Here is a 13,438-nt window from a genome sequence, read left to right as displayed (position 1 = left end):
TGATAATTGCCTGGATATCATCATGATTAATTGAAGTTCTATCAATTTCCCAACGGTAATTCGTTTACCCACCATTTGCTATTTTTCTCGAGAGAAGCCACTAGTGAAACCTACGGGTCCCTGGGCCTCTTTCTCATATTATTTGCCTTTGCGATCTACTTTTCCTTGCTTTTATTTTCAGATCTATTAAACCAAAAATAGAAAAATACCTTGTTGCATTTTATCCTTATTTATTTTATTTGGCATTCGATCTATCAATCTACTACAATTTATTTCATGTCTGTTTGCCTATCTTGGGGTGCCGCTACCCGAAAGGGATTGACAACCCCTTTTACACATCGGGTTGTGAGTATTTGTTATTTTTGTGCATGTGCTGTTTACGTGTTGTTGTTTGGTCCTCCTACTAGTTCGATAACCTTGGTTTCATATCTAAGGGAAATACCTACCGCTGCTATGCTGCATCATCCCTTCCTCTTTGGGGAAATACCGACGTAGCTTCAAGCCGCATCAAAAGGAATTTCTAGCGCCGTTGTCGGGGAGGATTGCGTCAAGATAGTCTCCCGGTCACGTGCCAATTTCTGGCGGCGTTGCTGGGGAGGATCTTCGACATATACCAGGTTCCTAATCACAAATCTCATCTCCTCGCAATTTACATTATTTGCCATTTACCTCTCGTTTTCCTCTCCCCCACTTCACACAAATTTGCCTTTTTATTCGCCCTCTTTTTCACTCGCTATTTTTCGTAAACTCTCTTCTCTGTCACCATGGCCGACCATAGAGAATCTAAGGGTTTTCTCCCGAGTTTTAATGCTTTGGATAACCCCTCTGTGCTCTCTAATGATGCTATGGAAAGACTTACCGGGGTTGTTAAGGAAAACTCTAACAATTTTGATGAAGATGATCCCGGAATTTTTCATTATTTGCTTGATAAAGCTTTGAAAGATGCTTGGGATAGGCTGTTGAGGATTCGAGCTAAAGATATACCTGAAAAGTTTCTATGCTGGTTTACCTTCTTCCTTTAAGCAAGTTTTGGATTCTATATTTGAAAACGGTTTTCATGAAGGGGATGTCGTTGATACTTATGAAAAGATGAAAACTATATTTGGGCACCCCAAGGGAGAAAATGTTGAATCAACTACCCTTTTATGTTTTTATCAAAATGAAATAATTAAAGAGATCAAGGCTAGTTTAGATATGAATTTTCGGAACATGCTTAATCTTTCTTCTACTATTAATGGTCATGTGCTTTCATCAAATAAAAAGATAGATACCATTGATAAGAAATTTTCTCTTTGCTATCAAAAGGGGGGAGATGACAACACTTAGATCCTTGCTTTATGCCTAGCTAAGGGCGTAAAACTATAGCGCTTGTTGGGAGGCAACCAATGAATAAAATTTATTTTTGCTTTTTTCTTTCTGTTCTTGAGTGTTAGCACAATTATGCTACTGTTATGATTGTGTTTTTTGTGTTTTAATTAGTGTTTGTGCCAAGTAAAGCCTTTAGGATCTTCTTGGGTGATAGTTTTTTGATCTTGCTAAAAAACAGAAACTTTTGTGCTCACAAAAACAATTCCTTTTTAACCAGAGAGTGATAAAATACCAAATCGTTAGAACATTAATATACAAATTGCCCAGGTCATCCTAATTTTCAGAGTTTTTGGAGTTACAGAAGTATTCGAATTATCCAAATTGCTACAAACTGTTCTGTTTTTGATAGATTCTGTTTTCTTTGCTTTGTGTGCTTGTTTTGATGGCTCTATGGTTTTCTTTGATGAGTGTTTGCCATAGAAAATTTTGAATACAGTGGATATAATGCAAAAACACAATATGAATTAGTTTGCTACAGTACTTGTAGTAGTGATTTGCTTTCTTATACTAATGGATCTCAAGAAGGTTTTGTTTAGTTTTGTGTGATTGAAGTTTTCAAGTTTTGGGTTATCTTACAATGGATGAAGGAATAAGGAGTAATAAGAGCCTAAGCTTGGGAATGCCCTGGCATCCCAAGCTATTATCCAAAAGAGAGAAAGCAACTAAGCTTGGGGATGCCCCGAGTGGCATCCCCTCTTTCTTCTAACGACCATCGGTATTTTACTCGAAATTATATTTTTATTCATCACATACTATGTGTTTTGCTTGGAGCGTCTTGTGTGATATGAGTCTTTGCTTGTTTTATTTTGTGTTTTAAGTCTTGATCCCTTGCTGGACACACCTATTTGAGAGAGCCAAAATTATGTCATGACTTGTTAGAATTGCTCTCTATGCTTCACTTAAATTTTTATGGGCTATGGATTTGCTCTAGTGCTTCACTTATATTTTTTGAGCATGGTGTGCTTTAGTATTTTTGAAGAAATGCTCTCTTGCTTCACTTAGATTTATTTGAGTGTTAGTAAAAATTTCGAGAAATTCTCTCTTGCTTCACTTAAATTAATTTGAGAGAAAGAAAATTTTATTATGCTCATGATCTTCACTTATATTTGTTGGATCTTGTCAAAAGCAACACATGAAAATTAGTCCCAAAGTGATAGATATCCAAGAAGGATATAATAAAAACTTTCATGAAGATCATTGGACAAAATAAACTTGATTCTTAGTAATAGTTTTGAGATATGATGATGTGATATGTGAGTTATGTTTGTGAGTAATTATGCTTTAGTAAGAATATTGGTGTTAAGGTTTGTGATTCCCTATGGAAGTACAAAAGTCAATAGTCATGCAATGAAATTACATCCTACTTGTGGTGCATTATTCGGTGTTATTTATGCTTAATGCTTGCTTATGAGATTATCTGTTTCTTGGTTGGTCGCTTCTCAATCTTTTGCTAGCTTCATTTTGCACTAAGTATGATCACTACTTGTGCATCCAAAAACCTTTAAACTAGTTTCGCCATATGAGTCCTCTATATCTACTTGTATGTGGTATTCTTTTTCCATTCTAAGAAAAATTTTATGTGCCATCTCTAATTTTCAAAATAAACTTCTCTTGTGTGTGTTCGTACCGCTCGCGGAGCGGTGAGGGGTGGCTAATATTTTCCATGCTAGATGTGTTATTCTCACGATGAGTGTTTATTCACTTGTCATTGCATGAGAGTAAGGCAAATGTATTAGGGATGCCCAGTCCCGAAATGAAAAATGAATTTACTTTATGTTGTCAAATAATAAATTCCTTAGAAAGTGTTGGTATGGAAGGCACCCGTGGATACGGTTAGCCGTGGAAAGTGAAAGTATGGTGGAAAATGAATAAACTTTAATTTTTGTTTGGGAACCGCCTATGATATATCTAGCATGGAAAGTTTTGGGAACTCTAAGTCGTTTTCGTTGGTGGGCAAGACACACCTCCCAGAATGTTTTTACCTCTAAGTTTTTCACTTTGAGATCTGGCACCTCTACAAATCCATACTTCCCTTTGCAAAGGGCCCTTCTTTTACTTTATGCAATTTTTATTTTGAATTTGAGTCTCCATCTTGTCTTATAAAGCACCAACTAGGAGGCACTATGATCGTACTTGAGCATTGGGTGTAGTTAATATGCGAGTGTGTTTCATGAATGGATCAATGATTGAGCATAATGGGCTAGGAATAGCTTATTTTAGCGTTGATATTTTGAAAGACATGGTTGCTTGTTGGTATGCTTGAGTATTTAAGTTATCATGTCAAAACTAGACTATTGCTTTGAATCACATAAAAGTCCAAATGTCCATGCTATAAAGAAAAAAAATGAGATGACATGTTAGGCAGCATTCCACATCACCTGTATTGCAGTCAAGCGGTTGGCGGGAGGGACATTTCAGCCTGTGCCCTTTACCCATCTCCTTCCACCGTCACCCGCCCTTGGCTCCGCCCGTCTGCCGTCGACGAATCCGGCCAAATTTGTGGGCGGAATCGCGTTGCGGGGGCGTCCCCCACCCTCCAGCATCGATACGCTGCATCGCCTCCCCTCCCCCGATCCGGCGAGAAGAGTCGCCCCTCATTGTTGTCGCCGCCGGAGATCGAGTCTGCCCCTCGTCACCGCCCAGGATCACCCGCCCTCGAGCCCGCCCCTCGTCGCCGCCTGGGATCACCCCGCCCCACGAGCCGCCGGTTAGTGTTTGTTTGTGCTTTGTGCCGAGCGGTTTGCATAGTTGATTGACGTGGCGTGCGATTCTTGTTCATGTAGATGGAATTGAGCCCGTGCGAGAAGTTCTTGCTCTCCGATTCGTCCAATTCGGACGACTCGGATGTTGAGACGATGCTTGCAACCTTTCGGCAGCAGACATTAGTGATGGCACTTGCCGTGAAGGAGCACGAAGATGAGAATCGGAAGAGGCGGCGAGGATCGATCGTCGGGCGTCTTTGCATCCCTCGGAATCGCCATCTCGGGAACGAGATGTTGATGCAAGACTACTTCGTGGAGAATCCAACATATCCACCGCACCTCTTTCGGAGAAGATACCGAATGCGCCGATCCCTCTTTGTAAAAATTGTTCAAGCTTGCGAGGCAAATTGTCGGTATTTTACTCAAAGAAGAAATGTTGCGGGCTTAAAGGGATTTAGTGCATATCAAAAAATCTCCGCAGCTATGCGGGTGATTGCATATGGCATTCCGGGTGACTATGCCGATGAGTACCTTCCCATTGGTGAAGATACCACAATTGAGTCAGTGCGTAGATTTGCCAAAGTGATCATCCGTGTCTTTGGTCCTAAATATCTTTGGGCACCCAACAAGGATGACACAAAGAAATTGATGGCATCTAATGAGAGGAGAGGTTGGCCTGGCATGCTAGGTAGCATTGATTGTATGCATTGGACTTGGAAAAATTGCCCGAAGGCATGGCAGGGAATGTATTGTGGCAAGTCTCGTGATGCAACAATTGTGCTAGAGGCCGTAGCATCTAAGGATTTATGGATTTGGCATTGCTTCGTTGGTATATCGGGCACTCTCAATGATATCAATGTGTTGCAACGGTCTCATTTGTTTGCTATGCTTGCTAGTGGTGATGCTCCTGCTTGCAACTACACTATCAGTGGGCATGAATACACAAAAGGGTACTATCTTGCAGATGGTATATACCTTCCTTGGTGCACATTTTCAAGAGCATCAAAGATCCGAAAACTAGAAAACATTGTGAATTCGCAAGGATGCAAGAGGTAGCCCAAAAGACATTGAAAGAGCATTCGGGGTTTTGCAATCTAGGTTTGCCATTGTTCGTGGTCCTGCTCATTTTTGGGACAAGAGGACCTTAAAAAATATCATGACATGTTGTGTTATCCTTCACAATATGATTCTCGAAGATGAGAGAGGAATGAACTTGGAGTTCTTCTACGACAATGTGGGTAGCTGTGCCAAACCAGCTAGAGACCCTAACCGTTGTAAGTGCATCTAGTGCCACCCCTAGTTGATTTTGGAGTATTGACGACAAACTTGGTTGAGGGACTAATGTGTTTGTGAGAATTGCAGGATAACACAAGTAGTAGTCCCATACTGATTCGATTTACCTACCAGAGATGACCCCTAAAAATGTGTGAAGACATTGAAGATAATGGTGGTCTGTGAAGATATTCACATTGAAGACTATGACATGAGAAGACATGAAGACTATGGAGTGCGAAGACATAGTTGTTTCGTAGTTTCCTTTTCTTCTTTGTTGAGTCATAGGAACCACCGCACTGAGAAGTGGGGTCCAAGAGAACAAAGTCAGAGTGACTGATGTGATGCTCAACCTAATCCTATGTCTTCGAGCGAAGACAATGAGAAGCTGGATAAGTCATCTTAACTTGTAGCCCAAGTCAAGTTGCCGCGTGTGTTTGAAATCTGACCGTTGGACACGTGTCAGTTCCTTAGTGACCCGGGGTCATTTTGGACAAATCAGGTCGGGTTGCCTCCTGGATATAAATAGCCCACCCCTACACCATAAATTGGTGGCTGCTCAAAGTTAGTGCACGGCATTTTTCGTTTGAGAGCAACCCACCTCTGAAGCTTTTGAAAGAGAGATCCTTGCGGGACAAAGCCCAAAACACCCAGAGCCAAAGAGTGTTAGGCATCATTGAAGTCTTTCTGTCTGCGTGACCTGAAGACTTGTTACACTTGAGGACTGTGAGAATCCTCCAGCCGGTTAGGCGTCGCGTTCTGAGCGTCCAAGAGTCATCGTGGATCGCCTGTGAATGAAGTCTGTGAAGATTTGGAAGTCTACCTTGAAGACTTACCAGAGTGATTGGGCGAGGACTGTGTGTCCTTAGCTCAAGGGGAATAAGGTGAAGACGCGGTCTTCTGAGTTGAATCTCAGCCTCCCTAACCAAACGTACAGTTGTCACAACAACTGGAACTGGTCTACCAAATCCTTGTCATCATCAAGCTACTAGTTCTATCCTTCACTTCCCTTTACTTTGTCTTCATGAAGTCATTGCATGCCTGTATGATCTGATTGACTTCACTAAGTGAAGATTCTTTACTATTTGGCTTCATACTATCTTCCATCCTGATCCATACTACCTAGCTGCTGATAGTCTTCGTGTTTTCACTTCATTGCTTACTTGACTATGGCTTATCTAGTGTAGTCTACCTTCCGCTGCATATAAATAGGTTCATTTCTATCGTTTGTCTTCAAAGCCCCTGGGTTTTGAAGACTTTCATAAAAAATCGCCTATTCACCCCCTCTAGTCGATAACTAGCACTTTCAATTGGTATCAGAGCAAGGTGCTCCCTTGTTCTGTGTGATTCGGTTTAACCACCTGGAGTTTTAGTTATGTCGACTATAGGGATAATCAAAGTCTCTGGCGCATGCCCTATCTTCAATGGCACTGATTACACCTACTGGAAGAATAAGATGCGCATGCATCTTGAAGCCATTGACGTCGATCTCTGGTATGTCATCAAGAACGGCATCCCCAAGGTCGGTGAAGGTGTCACTGCTGCTGATGTCAAGTAGTTTTGAAAGTGCTAGTTATCGACTAAAGGGGGGGGGTGAATAGGCGATTTTTATGAAAGTCTTCAAAACATGGAAGTTTTGAAGACAAACGATAGAAATGAACCTATAAACATGCAGCGGAAGGTAGACTATACTAGGCTAGACATAGTCAAGTATTCAATGAAGTGAGAGCACGAAGACTAATAGCACCTAGGCAGTACGGATCAGGATGGAAGATAGTATGAAGCCAATCAGAACAAACAGTCACACAATGAAGATAAACAGATAATGCAAACAGACAATGACTTCACAAGTACCAACTGTAAATAAAGAGAAGGGGTGGATAGAACCAATTGTTTGTTGAAGACAATGATTTGTTGGACCAGTTCCAGTTGCTGTGACAACTGTACGTCTGGTTAGGGAGGCTGAGATTTAACTCAGAAGACCGTGTCTTCACCTTATTCCCCTTGAGCTAAGGACACACAGTCCTCGCCCAATCATCGGGTAAGTCTTCAAGGTAGACTTCCAAACCTTCACAGACTTCGTTCACCGGCGATCCACAATGACTCTTGGATGCTCAGAACGCGACGCCTAACCAGCTGGAGGATTCACAGTCCTCAAGGGTAACAAGTCTTCAGATCACACAGATAGGAAGACTTCAGTGATGCCTAACACTCTTTGGCTCTGGGTGTTTAGGGCTTTGTCCTTGCAAGGATTTCTCTCTCAAAGGCTTCAAGGTGGGTTGCTCTCAAACGACAAAAGCCGTGCACTAACTTTGAGCAGCCACCAATTTATGGTGTAGGGGGTGGGCTATTTATAGCCACTAGGCAACCCGACCAGATTTGTCCGAAATGGTCCTAGGTCACTAAGGAACTGACACGTGTTCCAACGGCCAGATTTCAAACACACACGGCAACTTAACTTGGGCTACAAGTAAGGCTGACTTATCCAACTCTGGATAAGATTTGCTCTCATTGTCTTCACTCGAAGACTTAGGATTTGGTTAAGCATCACTTTAGTCATTCTAACTATGTTCACTTGGACCCCACTTAACAGTACGGTGGTTCCTATGACTCAACAAAGAAGAAAAGGAAACAGCGAAACAACTAAGTCTTCCCGCTCCATAGTCTTCACGCGATGTCTTCTCTTGTCATAGTCTTCAATGTGAATATCTTCACATACCACCTTTGTCTTCAATGTCTTCATACATTTTAGGGGTCATCTCCGGTAGGTAAACCGAATTAATGAGGGACTACTACCTGTGTTATCCTGCAATTCTCACAAACACATTAGTCCCTCAACCAGGTTTGTCGTCAATACTCCAAAACCAACTAGGGGTGGCACTAGATGCACTTACAATCTCCCCCTTTTTGGTGATTGATGACAAACTGGTTGAAGTTTTCAACGGGGCTAAAAGTTTGTGAAATTGTAAAGGATTTATGTATTGTCTTCGTAAGTAGCAGAAAGGCTCCCCTAAAGATGTGCATATAAGTATTTTGCTTTTGATGCAAATGCACATGACATGTTATACTTGCGGAGCTCCTCTTCTACTTATGAAGACAATTCATCATGCATGAAAGGATATAATGAAGATAATGACATGCATAATGAAAAATGGACGTCTGCAAAATGACTTCATGCAGAATTTATCACCGCACATGCAGAATTTATCATCGCATCACATAGTTGACGAAAAGGTAGAAGACGACCATCAAGTTTAAGTGTTACAACTGAAAAGAACCAAATGTATCAAAAGTGAGAGTTGTAAGCACTTGGCAAATGTAGCAAAGGTATAGGAACCACCCATATGGACCCGCTTGAAGACTATCAACTCATATGCTTCTCCCCCTTTTGTCAGTAATGATCGAAATGGCTTGAAGACATAGAGCTTGCTACTCGTTCCCATGAGGAGTAGGCGAAGCAGTAGGGTCGTCGTTAAGGTTTGGTGGTGCAGACGAACTTGGTGCAGTGTCGATACGCGCCAAAGTTGGAGGTGGTGAGGTAGCATCATCTTGATCATATATGACTCTGGCATTAACTGTTGCAGCTGAGGAAGAATAGTCAGAGTCTTCAAGTGAGGGAGTCCGATGCAAGTGAGCATTCCTTGGAGGAGTTAAGTCAAACTTGAATCTCTGTGTGAAGTCGTCGTCTTGAAGACCAGCTTCAGCACTGATCAATGTCAAGATCTTCCATGACCTTCGACAGGTTTCATGTGTAACAAAGGCATTCTTGGTGACAAGATTGCGAATGCGATTGACGTCCACCAAGAGGCTTTGCATCTTATGCTTAAGCCAGTAATGATGCTTATCTTGTTTTTGATGTAGAGAAACAAGAAGCTCTCGGTCATTGAGAACACGAGATCACTTCCGAGGTCTTTAGGTGATGGCACTTGCAGTGGCTTCAGTATGGATGCGAGGAGCACGCATATTGCCAGCCAAGGGATAAACACGAGAAACGGCCTGAACTCCTTCAATGGGCTGGGTGAAGCTTTGATGATCGACATTGTGAAGATAAATTGGCTCCTTTGCAGGCTCTGGGTAAATGGCTTTGATTGACAGATCAACCTCTGGCAAGAATATAAGATGATTGCGCGCAGACGGCTGATAGTTGATAGCAGAGTGAAGCTTAATGAGGCGCATTACCCATGGAGCATAGAATTTCAAACCAATAGTTGATAGCAGAGTGAAGCTTAATGAGGCACATTACCCATGGAGCATAGAATTTCAAACCAAAGATATCGGAGCCAGATGCATCCAATTGTCTAATGAATAAGTCTTGAGCATTGAAGTTGATGCCATTGAAGATACAAAAAACCAATGTCTTCATTGCTCCTTCAAGCTTCGCTGCACGAGAATGTCCTTTGATCGGCCAGAGAGTTCGCCTGATAATATGATAAATAGTGCGGGGCAGATACTCTAGGTCTTCAACAAAGAACTCCTTAGGATAGTCAGTGTCTTGTGGCAGTGGCTTCATCATGCTCAGCATTTGGCTCATATTTGGCTCTGGCTTCCGGAAGATGCTTTCCAACGCATTCTGGTGTAGCTGACAACCTGGTTCATAATGTTCGCCAGGAGTGGGAAGGGCAGTAAGCTCAATGATGTCTTGGGATTTAGCTTCATGGTGTACATCGTCTGTCATCCACTCAAGGATCCAAGTCTTCGGATCCCTGTTGTAGCCGCGAATGTGAAGGGTAGCGTAGAATTGTAGCGGAAGCTCTTCATTCCAATGTTCTTTAGCAGTCACAAACTGTAGAAGGCCAGCATCTCTGAAGCAGTCAAGGGCTTCTTCTAGGCAGGGCAGGCCAGCCATGGCTTTGCTGTCTAGACGCATATGAGGGAAAATGCGCCCCTGATTGTATAAGATGCAGGAATAGTAGTTGTGCTGCTGATAACTCCAGAATCGATCTGAGGAGATTCTTGGCCTTGTGTAGGGGTTCTTGGCACTGTCAAAGAATGTGTTGTGTGCCTTGAAGCCATTCAGATTAAACGATCCTGGTGAAGTTGCAGTACCTAGAAACCTTGGTAGCCTTGGCTTTGGCTTCTGGACCTGACACCTGTGCTCCACATGATAGTCAAATTGCGGATCGGCAGCAGGTGGAGGAACCAGAATGGGCTAGCGGATGGTGGTAAGTTGGCCTTGATAGAATGCTTGCTCAAGGGTGTGTGGCCGTGGAGGTGGTACAGGAGCAGCATTGGCAGGTGCAATCACTTCTAGCACCACATTAACTTCAGGCGCCACAGTAGCTTCAGCCATGACAATGTCATTGGCTTCAGTATGGGTGTTGGTGTTCGCCTCAATGTTATCAACCTCCACTCGAGTAGCTGGAGGGTCGGACACGTTCTCCTCGAGAAGAACTTCAGGGTTAGTTGGGGTGTAGCAACACATTCTTCTTCATGTCTTGGCTCTTCTTGTTCATCGGCTGATGCAGCTAGAATATCTTCAGCCACTTTGGCTTCAGACTCGGGGATGTTCATAGTAGGAGAGGCTTTAGGAAAGACTTGGCGTGAAACGGATTGGCGCTCTTCTCCTTCTGGAACACTTGACAGAGTGACCTGTGGCCTTGGTCCTTTGCGAAGCCTGCAGAGTGCGGGTGACGCCTTTGGAGAGGGAGTTGGCTGGGCCACAAAGTCATTGTCTTCAAGCACCGAAGTGGTGACTTGAGGTGGGGGAGTACTTGGGGATCCTTCTTGATGAGGGGAGTCTTGTGGGTGATCAGCCCATGAGTCATCCTGAGCAATTGGCATCAATGGACGACCAATGCTGATGAGTTCGATGTTTGTGAGAACAGGCGATGATACCACATTGTGTTCGATCTGAGGAAGGACTTCATCATCTTCAACAGTGTCTTGATGACCAATGTCTTCAGCTACGATGGGGTCAACAGCTGGAATGTCTTCAACTTCTGGAGCCTCTGTGGAAGCAGGATCATGAACTATCAATCGGTGCTCACCATGTTCAGATGCAGGACGAGCCACTAAGATCGGCTCGACAACAAGGGGCTGTGTGGGAGCAGCCCGGTCCTTCTTCTTTGTCTTTCTCTTTTTCGTCGGTGGAGCATCATCAGTGGTGGCCTTGGTCTTGCTCTTTCGGGCTTCGGCTTCAGCTGCCCTAGTTTTCTTGAGCTCCGAAGCCACTGCGGGGACTTTAGGCTTCGAGCCTGTCATACTGGCCGGGAAGACAATGCGAGGTTCTTCCTGCCTTGATGCTTCTGGTTGGGCCACAACATGCTTCTTATTCTTCTTGGCAGCCATTCTGGGTTCGATGCCAGGTCGCCCCAAAGCCTTGTGCTTTTCAGCTTCATTGTAGCATTGAACACATTTGGCAGCCAGGTGTTTCATGCGCTCTCGAGAACCTTTAGCTTCTTCACGTTTCTTGTGGAACGCCTCCTTGAGCTCATGCAACATGACCTTGAAGTTTTGGACGTCTTCCACGTTGAGCTTGGCCATGTGCTTCTTGAACTGAGCCTTTTCATAATCAATCTTGTGCTTCAGCTCAACAATTTTCTGTGCAAGAGCCAGTTCAGGAGCAATGGCTCCATGGAAAGAGACGCTGAGGCCAATTGGGAGCTGAAGATCATCAAAACTGAGGTCTGGGCTATCAAACCACTCATTAATAAACTTGTACAGGAACTCCACATCAAATAGGAGAAGATCATTGAAGATTTCCGCCTCTTGCTTGCTCATTATAAGCAGCTCAAGAGCATCATCGCCAAGATCGTCGTCGCTAGACAGATCAATGGCTTCGTTCTCATTCCTCAGAACGGCAGCAGGGGTCAATGCTTGACTAGTTGGTTGCATGGAGATGCGAGAGAGATCTTCAGACTGCACACTGGCTTTAGGAGGTGCAGTGGCCAGAGGCTTCGCCCGCGAGACCTTTGGTGTGGAGGAGGGCTTTGAAGCCTTTGGTTTCTTTTGCTTCACAGGCTTCGACGGTGCAGGTGCTTTGTCAGAATCAGCGTCATCAACAGAGTGATCCACAACTGCCCCTTGAACCTGAATGTGAGTGATGAGACCTTCAAGGTTGTAGAAGGGCCCAACAATATTGGGTTTAGCATCGCGTGTGCTGTTGGCACGAGGAGCAGAGGGACCGGGGTTGAAGTCTAACCCGAGTGACTTCCTGTTCTCTTTGGCAGAAGTTTTGGCAAACTGGAAGTTGCGCTTAAAGAGATTGTCTTCACGACACCATAACAGAGAGGATGGGTCGGCATTAGCAGGCCGAGGTCCACGGATCATGCAGGGGTAGAAGCCTTGAGCAATAGCTTCAGACTTCGACTTGGGCTGAAGACCTTTGTATATAATATCTCCCCAGGGGCCCTTGATGGCATTCTTTTCAGCATATTCGTCAGTGACAAATTTGTACTTGAACCATTCCTCTGTCCAATGTCTTCGAATCCATTGGATTCGGTTCTTGCGTTCTCCATAGGTCTCTTCTGGATCTGACTTGTATAGCTCATAGAGATCCGGTGGCAGGTCCTTGGCAGTGTTTTCACGGTGCTGTCTGCCGCCCTTCCTGACTGATTTTTCTGTCGCCATGAAGTTCAGACTGAATGGCTTTGGAACTTGCAAAGACTTCCTTCGGCTGGTCAGATAGGAATTAGCTTCAGGAGAATTGATGTGATGTTGTAAGAACTCTGCAAATGAATGCAGACTATGAGAACCAAGGGATTCTCCCACGGACATGTACCTGTGACAGCATTAGAGATGTGAGGGAAGGGGAAGAGGTCATATGCATTCTCAGAAGATTTTGAAGGTAAATCAGTTTAGAAGACATTGACCTTAGTGTGAAGACATTCACTCATATGTAGAGAGTTGGTTCCAGATTTGTACGAATCCACGAATAAGTACAAGTGAGGAATCTAACTACTTTGTGAAGCATAAGTGAACATACTTGGCATGTTATGAGATTCAAAAAAGGATAGATCCAACTTGTGTGAATAGAAACTGCTTGTGGTAGAAAAGGATGAATCTATCGGATCAAAGGGACCGTAAAAAGAAGGTTTTATTTACCACTCGAGGAACTGCTAGACGGAGTAGGAGATGAGGCCGAGCAGTTCGATCTT

Source organism: Triticum aestivum, chromosome 3A (genome assembly GCF_018294505.1).
Source record: "Triticum aestivum cultivar Chinese Spring chromosome 3A, IWGSC CS RefSeq v2.1, whole genome shotgun sequence".
Classification (NCBI taxonomy): Eukaryota; Viridiplantae; Streptophyta; class Magnoliopsida; order Poales; family Poaceae; genus Triticum; species Triticum aestivum.
This window is presented reverse-complemented; position numbering follows the sequence as displayed.